Raw genomic sequence first — 15,955 nt, forward strand, 5'->3', positions numbered from 1 at the left:
TTCATTATTTCCAGCTCTTTCTTCAGACTACTTGAACAGCAAGTCAAATAATATGCTCAGGAGTCAATAGGCCTGACTTTTTCTCAAGGACATTCTTTTGATGCCAGGAAGCGTCAAGTGGGAAAACACGTAGGGAGAAGGTGAGAGGACACTAATTAAATATACATAGCTCCGGCCAAGGAAGAATGAGGCACAGCTTGCTATCTGAAAACTCACTTGCCTGCTTGGCTGAGGTCACAGCTGTTGACTTGTACAAGTTCTTAAGTTGCAGGCTCAGTATGAGACGCTTTAACACTCTTAAACACCAGACAAAGGCTATCTGCAAGGATGCTGTGTGCAGCTCTGTGTGCTTTTGTAGTTTAAAGACACACAAAAGAGATTCCTTGTTTAAGTTTGACTGAAATGAATATGTATCTTTTATCCATCAAGCTGTTCTGGTGTTTCCTGAAGCTGGGAAAGGATCACACCATGAGTAATGCCATTAATCTTGTCCATGCAGGATTTGACTTTCTAAAGGGTTATTTCAAAGCATGGATCCAAGCACAACACCCCTTCAGATTAAATTGGCTACAGTGAAAAACAGGAGTTTACATGCATGCACTTGGACTATTTCAGAGGGAAGTATGCACATTCCCACCCATGTAAAACACTTTCAGGACATGAACTTACATAAAAATATAAAATAGTCCAATCCTCTCCTCCCTTTCCTAGGTTTTCTTGGCACTGCTGATTGTTCCCATTTAATATATTACCTAAAAATCAAAATTTCAGTTACCAGCTTGCCAAATACCACCCTGACCTGCAAAGTCTTGCTTTGACCCTGCCACGTGTGACATGAATTTTGGATGTTTGTCCTTCCACAGACACCTGGGTAGCAATGGCCCCACCTACAAAGACATTTCTGGTTTTGCTCCTGTGTTTTGTGCAGGAAGAGGAGATTCTGTAGGGCTGTTTGCATGCTGTGAGTACTATCCCTCCCTTCAGGCTCAAGGGTAATCAAAACTCACATTATCTCTAAATGGACAGATGAGGAAGTGCTCAAAACTGGGCTTGTTTGATAGAAAAATTATGCAAATTAAGACATTTAATAGTTGCATAATTTCACACTAACAACTGAGCATTCAAAACTCCAATGTTTACTATTCCTAGAACATAAATATAATGGTGCACCACATTCATTCTTTATTGTTTGCAGCCTCTTGCAATTTTATCAGTCTACGACCAAAGAGAAAGCTGAATATTTCCTCCCAGTTTTTCCCTGCTGACCATGCAAATCACATTGCACTTTTAGTTTATGAGAATGACTTTTGCTCACCAGCCATGAAGTTCTTACTTTCTTCTGGGCTTGACCTCCTCCTTCCCTGCACCAGCCCCGTCTGGTCTGAAAGCTGTGGGATTAAACAGCATCTGATAAATTGCTAATACACCATTTATCTCAGTCTCTCGAAGTATTTGAGAGCAACTGCAGGTCTCAGCTCGTAAGATTTTCGAGTTAACAGCCTTTTTGCCCATGCTGTAACTGCATTTACACTCTGAGCACATTAATATGCAGGTGAGACCAATGCACTCCCTGCTCCTTGGGAGGAATGTGGGAAGGCAAAGACTCCAGCAAGATTCACACACGTTTCACCAGAGCCTGTTTGCCACCCCCGTTTACCTTGGGTTGTGTTTTCCATGCTTGCGTGGTTCAAGGCTCTGTGAAAGCATCAGCCCCTCCAGCTGGGCCTGGACCAGCAGGTTCCTGGTGTTCTGGAGGCTCACGGTGGCACCTCCCTGCTGTCCAGTCCCCCCCTGCTCTTGGGCACTTTCACAAACACCGGGGCAGCAGCAGCAGGCACTCCCTGCCCCCTTGCAGTCGCACATTTCCAGCACCTTGGGTGCCGCAGGTACAGCTCGTGGGAGCTTTTCTCAGCTGGGAAAGCTGAGCTGATGGGTTTGGTGGGGCAGCTCAGGAGACATTTCCTCACGGATCCTCCTCCCATTCACTGCTCTGCTGTTCTGCTGATTGCAGAGGAAAGCCTTACATTTATAGAAGTGTAACACATAGCAGATCTTGTCCTTTTGGGCTTAAGCACAGCCCAAAAAATCTTGGCCGCGCTCGCTGGTTTCAAATCCTTTAACACGTTAACTCCACACTCTGATCCTGTGCTACAATCACGCTTTCATCCAAAACCACAGAAAGAAAAATTATATGCTTTGGTCTTTGCAAAAATGTGCATGATTTCCAGAGCAGTTTTCAATTGTGGTAATAGAGAGAGGAAATGCAAACACAACCATCAAGAAAACTGTAAGAGACAATAGCTTGTGAGAGAGGCAAACTGGATGAAGGCAAAATGTTCAAGAAAAATATTTTTTGACTTACCATTCACCCTGAAACAATTGCAATATATTGATGGGGGATAAGAAATGTGAGATACTAAGATTTCTACAAAATAACCCATCAACTCTCTAGCCAATGGCTGTTCTGTAATTAGTGCACCTCTGGCATTGACCCACTTTAAAAAAAATCAAAAAAATTTAGTTATTTTCCTTCCTTCATTTCTTCAGGGCAGGAAGCATGTCAATGTTTATAAGCTGTTATGTAAATGCACAGCACTACGTAAATTTTGTTAACAATGAAATAATTCTCTTTCTATTCCCAAAATCCAGATATTAGGAGTAATTATTTTCTAGCCAATGACTCTGTGTAGAAGCATCTCCCAGCAGGGCAGAATAAAGGGAAGCCCAGAGCAGCAGCTTTGTTTTTGTCACACAATTCTGCAGCCTCATGAGCAGCTAAGGGTGATCTCAGAGCTGGCCTTATCAATCTGCATGGAAAGCATCGACTGAAGATGTTTCACAGCACCTTCAGCTTCACTTCTTTCTCATAAACATCTACTGAGAGTATATTACAAGGTCATTTGATTGATCTCTGGTACTTAGAAATATTAAATATTTCAACATTTTGGTCAAATCACAAAACTGAAATGTTAAGAATTTAGAAATCACAATCCATGCTTTCTGCACCAATGCTGCTCTGGTTCAGACCTTGTGTTCTGCAGCATTTTTTAGATTATAATACTGTCCTTTAGATTAATCAATCAAACTAATGACATAGTTTTTCAACAAGAAGTTGTAAAAAAAAATCATGTTCCATGCATCGATTCAAGAAAGGATATGACAGGTATATAAGATAATGAATTATGTTAATCAAAATTCACCATCTCCTCATAAATGATCTGAGAGCTAATGGAAACTGGGAAGTAATTATTAAAACAGATTTTTTTTTAATATAATATGTAATTAACACATGGAAGTCACTGCTTCCAGGCATCATTTAATGAAGATGTTTATAGGGTTGGGGGTTTTTAAGCTCTGTGTGGGTAACAGGAAATTTCACATATAATCCAGAAGAAATGTTCTGCTCCAAGCTAAAGACCAGGCCCATCATTCAAAAGGCAAGACTCAAAAGACTTCAAGTTTATAATCCACCAAACCATGATTAAACTACTGTGCATTTTATCATTAAAAGTCACAAATAGATGCACTTAAGAAATTTATCCTTGTAATAAAAACCACTTCTACATCAGGTAGGGAGCAAAATGACAAATCATGGCTCACCCCAGAAAGCAGATTAAACAAGGTTTTGTGTGCCAAGGCCCAGAAACTCCACTGGTAAAACTTTTCAGCCCTAAGTACCTGAGAAAGCATGAGGAACAGCTCCAATGATCAAAGAACCCTCAGTGGAAACAACCTCTCAGTCTCTATGTGGACACTTAAAGAAAAACTTGCATGAAAAATGCTCCCACCATCAACCATTTTGAAGCCCCAAACCTTCCTGACTTTCAGAGGCCCTTCTCTACCTGGCAAACACTAATAAATTTTCCCCAAAAGAAATTTTTAAGTGTTCCTTATTTATTACTTAGAAATGGAAGATGCACTGAGGATGGATCTGATTAGGTTTCTTTAACTTCCAGTTTGGTTACCAAGTAAAAAAAGCAAACAATTTGCATAGCACCAGAACAGATTCTCTTCGACAAAATAAGAAGATATAAATAACAGCAACCAACAGCTATAACAAAAATAAACAAAAATTGGACTGAAACCCAAAGTTACTGATCTCCTCTTAAAGAGACCCGAGCAGAATTTTAAGGCTGCAGGATTTCCTCTGGTTTCCATGGATGGGGAAGAAGGAGAACTGAGAATATGCAAATAGGCCAAGTATTTCATGATATGCAGATGGTAAGAAGCTAATTTCCATCTGACTTTTTTTTTCCTCTGGGTAATTACACTCTCCCTAGCAGAAGCTTTATGTCTGCACTGAAAGCAATAGCCAGCTCTCTGTAAATAACCTACTTCCTATAGTGGGATGGAGGAAAGGGAGTTTAGCAAAAGTGGTTTTATCTTTTTTTGGTTAGAATTTTTGTGCTGTAATTTCACTTCAAGTGGCTACTGCAATTACAGGTTAAATTTGGCTCCTACACTCTACTAATCCAATATTTTGATAACTCATTTAAGCTATAACATAAGAGGAGAGAAAATTAGTTTTAGGCTTCTGTAATGTAATTATTACCTTTTATTAAAAAAAAAAAAATGCCCAATTAGTAAATAAAGAGAACTAATTTCTTTTTGGCGGCTGGCAAAAAAAAAATGTGCAATTATGCTCTTACAAATTTTTCAAATTACCTGCTATATATGACCAATTTTTCTTCTAAGTTTTGTAAGCACTTTTGCACAAATAAACATCAAAATTCTATAATTACAAATTAGAGTCACTGATTACATGTATTTACAGTAATTACATAATTAGCAATAATTACATTAATTAGGCAAACAATACACTGCATTGACTAGCAATGGAAAACAAGAACATTCACACATATAAAAACCTGCTTTGAGCTAGGAAAGAAAGATTTTATCATTAGCACTAAATGCAGAATTAAAGCACAGAGCAGCACCACTGGAGCGTGCCCTGCTTTGTTCAAGCACCAAAAACTTTCAAAAATGCTGTTACAAACACGATGAAGTATTTTGGGATACATATATCCCAAAAAACATGAGCAGAGGGAATACTGAATTGATGTGGAATGCCTTAGGGACAAGAATTTCTGTTTCAGGAGCCCCCAGCTCGTTTTTTTCCAATGCCTGACCCCATGGCTGCAGAGAGCTTCAGCTGCCCGTGCCATGGGCTGTCACTGAGAAACCTGACCTTGCTTTTGATGCTCCTGCTGCACCCTCCCACCCTTTCTCTGGTGCTGCCTTTGATAGTCAGAGCTCAAATATTCATGGTTACAACCATTTTTATCCAGCCTGGTTTGTTTCCTGCCAAGCTGCTCCAGATCATCCTCAGGCTGATGCCAGGAGGGAGAACAACACTCCTGTGGAGCAGCAGCAGTACCTTAGCTCCAGGGATGCAGGAGCAAACTCACAAATTTAGGTGATTAAATTCCACGACCATGGTAGGTAAAACCAAGCAAAGTCATCACCTGGAAGACAAAGTCACTCTGGGGACACCTCACTGCACAGGAGGTGAACACAGAACCTGCTGCAAGGGGACTGAGAGGAGGTGAGGGCAGAAAGCTCAGGAACACAGACGTGTGTTTTCCTGAGAAAAGGAAAAACCCCGTTATTCCATCTGCCACCAGAGAATGGTCACAGCCAGTAACTACATATTGAAAGAGTATTTTTAGCCTGGACCTTGCAAGTAACAACCTCACACTGTTCTACGTGCAGTGCTAATCCTGTTCCTATCCAGGGAGTGAATCACAAATTGCAGACAGCCCCGGATTCCTTGGAGCTTCACACCATGGGGTCCCAATCTCTCACGGGGAGTTTTGTGGGGTTTTTTAATGGGTATTGATAGGATGTGAGAGGTGTTCTGCAGCCCACCTGAACAAAGGCATCGATGCCCCCCAACGCCAGGTTTGCTTTGTGCAGCTCCAGAGCTCGGGATTTTCCTGGGAGCAGGCAGCTTGTCACAGAGGTGTCCCAGGGAAGGGACAGTCTCCTCCAACCGTGCTGAATGGAAGAAGCCACTGCAGCAAGGGATTTCCAGAAACACACCTGTGTTAGGGAGAACTTGGAGAGAAAACTAATTAGTTCAAACCAAAAGAGAGATTACCACTGAATTAATATTCATGCAGCACAGGCAACCAAGGGACCAGTCAATAGGATGGAATGGGGCATAAAGTCCTTGAAAACACAGTTGCTCATATTAGATTTGTCAGAGTTGTAGTGAAGGACTATAGGAGCAGTGAGGGTGAGGCAGCCTGGAATAAGTCAAGGCAGCTGCTCTGAAGGTTTCATTAAACACATGACATCTGTATTTTCTGCCAGACAAGCACAAAATAATTCAGACAAAAAAAAAAAAAAAAAAAATTCTGAAGTTATCTGGGTTAGAGCCCTCCCAGGTCAGTGTGAAGGTGCAGTGCTAACACCCCTCTAAAGCAGGAGACCCAGAGGTTGTGGGGCTGACAAGGGGCCACTTCTCGCCTCATTAGGGACCGTCCTGCCATCCATTCTTCCTTCCCAAGAAAGCGTGCCAGGGCTGACAAGGGGGCAATGATGGTGCTGATGCTCATCTGGGATTTGGAGGGTGATTTGTGTCGGGTGGACGAGGCTCCCCACTGCAAACTGGTCGGCAGCTGGGAAGGAAGGCAGACAGGAGCAGGCAATCCCATACATAAAGGCGTCTTCTTTAATTAATACTTTGATACAAAATTAATTATCTAAATATTGTTTTCTTGTTCTGACAGCTAAGTTGCTCCCTAATATAAATTCCACGCAGTGTTTGAGCACAGGCTCAGATGTTATCACTGTGTCACTAAGCGGCCCCCAACATTCATCTGCTTTTAACTTCACTGCAAATGACCACAATATCACATTCTGATAATATACTTATGATATTAATCTGAGCGTTAGCAGGACAGCAGGACCACAGTTTCAGTACCTGGAATACTTTGACAACAAAGGCTCAAACATTGGGAAGGTCTACCAGGTTCAATAAAAGGCCAAAACTTCTGGGGCGCACTGGGATCTTACTCATTATCTGCGCTACTCCTTATTCCACAGAACCACAGGTAAAGTGGTTACTGTTTAGAAATTTAGCTACAGCAGTCTGCCTAAAACACTTCAATTATGCAGTTCCCAAGCTACCTTTGTGTTTAGTGAATGACAGCACTGCTGAAGGTTTAATGAGCTGTGAATGACTATACAAAACTTAGAGGATCACAAAACCTGCTTCTGGTAATTTACATGAGCAGTTACATCTAAGTGCCAGAATCTATGTCATGATCCATTGTTAATACACTCTCTGTGTTCCTTCTTAAGACTGGTTGGAATATAATTATTTCCAAGTCTCCAAGCTAAACCTGTCCATTCTGGTTTTCCTTTGTCTGAAGCACGCGTTGATACGCAAAAAGCCTGCCTAGGAACATCAGCTCCCTAGAGCTTTTAGAAGTTAAAATATTTGATACCTTCATACTTTCCACCTCACACGAGGGTTTTTTAGGGGGAAAAGCTTTACATTTCTGTTTAAATCTGTCACATTGTGCTGGTGGGTTTGCAGGCTGCCAGTATTCCCTGCTGGAATAGCTGTGGGGTCATGGCACTGCTCACAAAGCCCACAGAGGCTCCTCAGGAGTGAACTGATGCATCACCTTTCCTCGCACACACCTTTCACCCCGTGCTTTTCCCAACTGCCCAGAGTGCCACAGCTTTGGCTCTTTGCACATTTTAGCCTGGACGAGGTGTTGTTCCTGGCACTCCTGCAAAGTGTCCAGACCCTGCTTACCTTGGGAGACACAAAAACCCCATCTCAGAGGGACACAGAGCAACACAGTAATCCTTTAAGCCATCAGACAGTGTTACCTCATTAGTTGTAGCTGTTCCCTAACTAAGAATTCTTCATCTCCTGTATTGTCTTCTGCACTTCTATCTCTACTTCTAAATAGTGGTCACACAATTTAAGAAAGTCCTGTTATTAAGAGACCCTGTCTTTAAGAGTCTCATCTTGACATCATTTATTCGTTAATTACAAAAAGAACCAAAAGCTACATCCCACTAACAAGGGAAAGCTGTAGGAAACAAAGAAACCAGGAGCAGAATTGATAAATGTTCACTGCATCTTTCCTGTTAAGACACCTTCAACTCAGAGCATAAAATTTGTTTTAAAGGTACGGGAAAATGTATCAAGAAAAATAATTCACTTTTAGCCCTTAATATATATATACATGGGTGCAATTACTATCAAAGGATCTATTTCTGCAGCCTACAGAATGCTCAGAAATAAGTTAAAGAATGATTCAACTGCAGGAACATGGCTAATGCTGCAATGCTGACATGGAAAATAAAATCAGAAATGATGGAAAGTAACGCATTGTTCTTTATTGCCAGCTTACAGAAGATTTAAGGGAAAAAATGTGTAAAATAAAAACCCAACCACTTTTTTTTTTACAATTTTGTTTATAAAAGTTAAAAGCACTTATAGACATATAAAATAATTGTCTAGAGATTTCATGCAAAGAATCTTGCCCTTGATGTTACAAAGTCAGATTCAGAAACACACTTTATGTACTACTGCTATATTACTACAATATTACTACAAGCCCTCCACCACACCTGCTGAACATCTCCTACTGAAATAACTCAACATGATCAAAAGCCCCAGAAAAACAGGAGCACACAACATAGAAATTTCATCAGAAAAATGAAACACACACAGGAGGAGGAGCTGACTACAGCCTGGGCTGATGTGGACATGGAGAAATGAGTGTGGGGCTGCCATTCCATTCACAAAGAGGAATCCACAGTAAAGGCAAACATTTTTCTTCTTATATGTGAGTTCTGCACATCAATCATTTCATATGGGACAGAGGCAAAAAAGTGGAGAAAATAAAGTCCACAAATAATTCACCTTTTCAGTGCCTCAGTTCTGAACTCGATGACCCAACTTGGCCAAACCACACAGGCCTACACTGCTTTTCTCTGTGTACCTGGAACATTAATGCAGAATAATTGACTGCAAGTATTCAGTGTCAAGTGTCCAACTGTGGCTGTCCCCGAGCTGTCACAAAATCCCGTGTCCTACACTGGGATTAAGGCAAGTTTTAATTGTGCTGGGTGGGGAGTCTGGTTTAGAGTCAAAGCCACATGTTCTCTGGCATGTTCTGTGAATTGATCATGCAGATCAGTGGGCGAAACCCAATTAAAATAATACCACAACTCAGCAGATACAGCAGAGTGCTGCTGACCTTCCACGGTGTTAGCAAGTACGTTATGTTTTGCCAGTGCTGATACACTTGTTCTCAAAGAAACATTCCATAATCTAGATATTGAAAAGTGGTTATCACCCTGCTTTAAACAATGTTAGTTAGAGCTACCTTTTTCCTTTATTTTTCTGGCTTTTCACAAGGAAAAACAAAGGAGCCGACTTCAAAATCTTTAACATACTTTTTTCCATCTAAAGGGTGGGAAAATTAACACACTTGGAAAACAGACCAAAAAGTCTTAGACTTATGTTATTCCTATTTGGGGAGAACATTTTTATTCTGGAATTTCAGTAATTTGGGTGATGAGCTCCCTACAGAAAGCATGGGGAAGGTCATGAATACCACTCCAAAATTGTCTAACCAGTGTAGCCAGCAGGAAAGGGAAGTTTCTTCCCCCTTGAGCCTCAACATCATCCATCCCCTCTTGTTTGGGTCTGCAATTCCCACCTGGAGCTTGGTGCCTGAAGGTGCACTGGTCATACAATCACCCTTCTAAAGCAGCATCTCTATCTCACCATTTCATCCTCCGTTATTTAACAGAACTATTGTTCTTTGTTCCATTCAGAAGACATCATTTGAATGCTTACCAAGCACAGGGGATAGTTGATAAATAGGTAGATCAACTAATCTGAAAAGGTCATAAATTGTTGTTTTGTTTCCCTTGGAAAATTACAATTGATGAAAATTTATTTGAAGACCGAATTCTACAACAGACTTCCATAATTAACAATCCAATGTAACAATCATTCCAATTCCCAAAGGTTCAGAAGATCAATGTTATAGTATTTTTCTCACTCGAGCATTATTTATTCATGTATTCATCTTAAATTGTTCTTTTTTTTTTGTTTTTTTGCTGCAATATGATGATTTGTCAAAGGCAAAGCACTTTCCAATGTTTTTGTTTTTTTTTTTTAACACTAGCAAGGTGTTAAAAAACCAAGAGAATCTATTTGAAGCCAATCACTAACAGAGAGCCACAAGACTGCCTGAAATGCTGTGGAATTCTATTCCAGGAATATAATCAGAGCTGCCTCTCCTAAATCTCAGGTCTGTGTCCTGATCTGGTGTCTACATTGCTTCATTTCCCTCCTTCTCTCACCCTTAAAAAAATCCAAGCACCCCACAACACAACATTATGCTTCAACAAAGGTGGATATTTCAGGAATATTTAAATTGCCTGAGCTGATAATGTTGAGAAGGTGGACTTCACACTCAGTTTCCCAAGGAAAAGAGATTATTTGTGAATGCTCCACTTTAGGTGTAGCCAAAAGGAATTACAGCATAATAACTGCAGTTGTGGGACCTTTCAGAGTTCATCAATAAATCTCTCTTTGATACTCTGTGAAGATATAGGGAAGTTTAATCAATAATTAATGTTAATCACATTCAGTCTTAATCAATGCCAGAACTACTACTCTTCGCAAAGCCCAGAGACAGCTCTGTGAGGTACAAAATCAAATTTAATTAAAGCTGTGCATGCAGAAGAGTTTTTAATGCTATCATAATTAGTTTGTTTAATGCTGCAATTTCCAAACTCCCCTGTACATTTTGCAGAGCACTGGAATATCGAATCCATTATTTGCACCTGCTCTAAGAGCCCCTTGGGTTGGTCATGTACAGCTCCCACATGTGAGACTGCACAGGGACAGAACTTCTCTCATCCTCCCAACACCCAGAAATAAGGAGATGGCGCCCAGAAGTCCAAACCTTCCCGAAGATCAAAACTGTCAATGGAAGATGCATCAGAGTCACTCACCTTTTGAGTCACTCAAAAGCTGCTTTTACATGCAAGTTGTGGTTCTCTCGGCCTCCCAGGGTCATTGTGGAGAGGGGCACTTTCACTCAGTGCTGGTTATTCTGTGACTTGGGGATCCAAAAAGGGAAGTGGTGCCCGTCACTGCACCCGATCTCTTGAGAGGTGTGTTGAGGATGAGCCTTTCTAATTCCCTTCTCACTGGGAAGGGGAGGTCACAACCTAAAAGCCAAATATTTAAACAACCCTCCAAAGAGCACCCGAGTCAGGAAAGAGGGGCCAACACTCCCTGAACCCTGCTCTTGGAGACCTGTCGGAGTCCAGGACACCCCTCTGGCTGCCCTGGCTGTCTCAAGACCCTGGCAGGGGGCTCGGAGACCTTGGCACGAAGTCAAAAACACCTGTGGCTTAGATTTTAGCCTGTAGAAAAAGCTGTCAATTTGGTATGAAGAATTACAAGTCACAAGGGTTTGAGTAGTGTAATAGGTGAATTGACACAGGGTAGAAAAGTAGAATTTTGGGATTTTTAGAATGGGGTTCAGGGAGTACAAGATGGAGGAATTTGGGCGTGTCCTAGCCTTCTTCTCCTTCTCCTTGCCCTCCATGTCTTGCTGTGATGGTGACACTTTTCTGTTGGTTTCAGGTAGAGTCACACTGTCCAACATCAATGACAGATATTGGCACGTTATTGTAAACAAGACAATACGTAACTTTTGATATAAAAGGTAAACACCGCCCGAGAGGGCACAGCAGACTGCCATGCCCTCCTTGCTAGACGGAGCTCGGAAGGTCAGAGAAAGAATGTCATAGATAAGAGAAAACAAACAACCTTGAGAACCTTTGGCAGCTCGGGCTGGGAAGCAAAGGCTTTTACAGTCTCGGGGTCATCAAGGCACCACAGAGACACAGACCCCAAGATCCTTCCCATCCCAGCTCTGCCAGGAGGTGCCTGTTTCCACACATCATAATTTAGGTAAATGTTAACCCTTTCACACGGCCTATAATGGTACATTTCACACAAAGAAAAAGCCCTGTTTGTCCTGCCATTATTTCTCATTCACACTGGCAAATGTCACCAGTCAAAGCATGGTTTTGCTGAGAAACAGGAGAGCAATGGGCTCTGATTTTTACTTGATTAACATCTAAGTTTTCCTTTTGACAACTAATTTTTTTTATTTATTAAAAAGAAAAAAAAAAAATTCTGCCCTGCATTCAGTCTTAGCCTACCTAAGTGTTAATGTAGGAATTAATATTGCAACTCATGCCGACATTTTGAGTTTCACCTGTTTGCATAGCTGCCTCAAGCTCCCAGGTATGAAGGTAAGCAAGTCCCTAGAGATTTGTGAGATGAAGACCTTAAGAATTCAGTCATTGTCCAGCAGTCAGGTTTGACTAAAATCCAACAGTAAAAGATCCCTTGGCATGAAACAAACAATCAAAAGACAAAAGCACAGAATGGAAATGTCATGAGCCAGTGTGCCACCACCACAATAAGGAATATCATAGATTACATGCCTGAATGGCTGCTATTGCTCCTTTTATACTTTTTTTTTTTTAAATTAAACACTGAAAGAAATTTGCTGTCTGTATTTTTCTGCCTTAAGCGTTCCTGATTGCTGCAAGATTTAGTCTTGTTAAAGAGCAGTCTTGCATCATTATATATTTCATTGACCATTTACTGTAATGCTGAATGACCGATCAATTGGCAGTTAAACTGCTCATTAAGAAAAAAGTACAAGTTTCTCTAAACTCAGCTACTCCATTTTTCTCCCAATCATTTCCTTGGTCTATTAATGGGCAGGTTTTGTCCTGCTGTTCAATAGTTCAAAGTTAGATTTACCTTATTCTGTGTAGTGTAAAGCACTTAGGCAGTTTTAAAGTGAAAGGACTTTTTGAGAATCTTCTTTAAAGCCAAAGTGACAGTAATAACATGCATCTTAAATGCTAGATTTTTATGTTAAAGCATCAATTGAATAATCTGTGATCTGTGAAAAAGCAGTTATTTCCCTGCGATTTTATTTGTTACAATGAACCGACTGCAATTCTCAGGGACAAATTATGTGGGCCATAAAATTTAAACTTAAAAATTTGACACTAATGGAAACTCCAATACACAGACAGAAATCTACTTAGTCAGCAGCCACAAATCAGGACCAACATTTTCTTTCAATAACCTTTGCAACTTGTCTTGCAAGTTGAAAGGGCTTATTAATGAAACCAAAAGCAGCTGCTCCCAGAGGTGCGGCCCCTCGATTTTTCACCCCCTTACTCCAGCCTGGCAAGGTGGGGTCCGTGCACAAGAACCTATCTGGGTCACTTCAGGTGATCCCAAGTTATCCACATCATAAAAATCTATTCTTTTTTATCTTCTGTACAAGATTGAGACTATATATATATATATATATATATATATATATATATATATATATGTATATATGTTTGTATAATTAAGTCACATGAGCAGGTCTTCAGAACTGAGATATTAATGACTCATGAAACACAGGTAAGTGCTCATCTGCATAAAACCCATCAAACTCCTGGTTAGATTGAGCACTGCCTCATTTATTACATCACCACGTACTCCCTTTTCCCAGATAGATGAGTCTGCAGCACTTTGGCTCCAAGCTGGAGGACCAGATGCCAAAAAAATAAAAGGCACCTGTTTTCTGAAGCTCAGGAGCAATTAATCCATCTCACAATACAGCAACCAGTCAAAACTTGCTAAAGGCACCGTGCCTCCATTCAGAAGCCACTAAAAGAGCAGAATTATCATCTCAAACACCTGCACATGAAAAGGAACCATTAAAAACCCCCCACATGCCACCAAATCCCGACAATCTGATCTCCATGGGGGATGGAAGCAGTGGAGGAACCAGTGAGGAAGGATGGATGAAGAGCAGGAAAATCATGGAGAGGACATGAGTAGGATGCTGAAGGGCCCAGAGGAGCAGAGAGACCATAAAAAATATGAAATTTTGGGCATCAGCCTGACCAGGAGCAGGCTGGAACAGCCAGAGGCACCATTCTGGTCCAGGTCTTGCTGCCTGCAGGGGTTCACAGGAATTCATCCCCCACTTCTCCTCCAGAGAGAAACTGAGCAGGAAACTCAGTTGGGCTTAAAAAAAAAAAAAAAAATGAAATAGTGCATTTCTACAGCTTTACACTGACTAGCAGTGTTTGCCAAACAGCATTTTAGAAACTGGGGAAAGCACTTTTACTGTCATTTTTTCACCCAAATTTCAGTGCACACAGCAGAACTGCAACCTTCTGGATTTTGAGACAGTTTAGTTCCCTAGCACTGATGTAAAATGCCTCTCATGTGGGTCTTTCAGTCAGATTAGAGGTGTGATTCTCCTGAGCTGCTTTCTTCAATAGGCAGTCTTTTCTATATGGTTTCTTTTTCATTTGTTTAAGCATATTTGCAAAATATGGCAGCCTGAATCTCATCAGGTAGAAGAAAATAGAAATGTGATAGGTTTGGAGCTAAAAGACCAAACAGTCTGTGTGACATTTGGGAAGGAGATTTTATGTTTTGGAAGAGGGAAGCCACTCATAATCAAGCACAAAATTCAGAAGTTGTTATTTAGCAGCACTTGGAATTTATTTTTAATATATATTATTTGTAGTTTTGCACAGAATGCATCCAGAACATGCAGAGGAAAGAGCAGTTTAGCACAAAAAATCCAATTCATCACATGTTTGTCACCAATACAGATAAAGACTGTAGAGGGAGGGACCATTTGCTTCCATTTTTGGTTTGAAATTCTGCCACCTGTGGAAAAGCTCTCAGAACAGACCATGTACATAAACTGTCAGTTTTATCCAGCTTCTGAGACTTTTATAACAGTAAAGGGAATGGCTGTTTTTGTAGTTTTAAAAGGCAAGTTATTGGATTTGCAGTTTTGTATATTAAACACAATTTCAACCCTATTATCAATTTTTTTACTTGACTGAGTGACAAAATTTCATCAAGTATCTTTAAGAACACTACTGATGACCTGTACAAATTTATATTAGTATATGTTGCCATTCAGTGCTAATGATGAAGTCAAAATAACAATGTTTAGATAGATAAGGAAGGATATGATAAGGAGACCCATCACTGCTGTTACAACCATGCACATTCTCTATTGAGAAGAAAAATATGAACTCTCTCACTTGATCTCACAGGAGCTAAAAAATGCAACATTTATGTTTGATTCAGAGACTAAAATAGGCAACAGAGAGATAATATGGAGCCATCTGTCCTGAGCACGTGGTGAGTGGAAGTCACTGGACTTTCAGTTCATGTGCGGGTTTTATACCCACTGCCAAAGCAGCCAGGACTGCAAATGAAATAAATAATCTGTAAATATCACCAATAAACAGCCCCAGCCTTCTGATACACAACCCTTTAAGTGAATCCCTCTCCTGTTTTGCTTTTGTGAGCTGCATTACTTCTGCTGGTTCTTTTTGATGAGGAAATGCTCAGCCTCAGACCTTTACACACTCTTATTTCACTGCTGTGGGCAGGACAACCAAAGCAAAACACGGAAATAGCAGAGCAAAGCAGTGACCATCTGGAAAGACATTTAATATGTTCATATATCCAAGCAGCTCTTCACAAAAGAAGCGGGGGAATCTGCCCTTTACAGATTTTTTTTGCTCTTCCCTTATTTTGGAAAAAAAAAAAAAAAAAAAAAAAGCTTTGTTTTACACAGAAAATTCCAATTTTCCTCCCCCCTGATCTGCAGTTTTCTGCATGATTCCCAAACACAGGGACTGAAATGGCACTCCATGAGTTAGTAATAAAGGCAAAACAACCACCATAATCTTTACTGAGATCTGAAAACACAACAACATCATAGTCACTCCAGTAAAGGCAGCATCAGGCACAGGCAGCACTGAGTAATTCTGCTCCAAAACTTTCTAAAAAAACCCAACAAGGTTTCTAAAAAGCCACACGGCTTTTCAG

Source organism: Vidua chalybeata, chromosome 14, assembly GCF_026979565.1.
Source record: "Vidua chalybeata isolate OUT-0048 chromosome 14, bVidCha1 merged haplotype, whole genome shotgun sequence".
Lineage (NCBI taxonomy): Eukaryota > Metazoa > Chordata > Aves > Passeriformes > Viduidae > Vidua > Vidua chalybeata.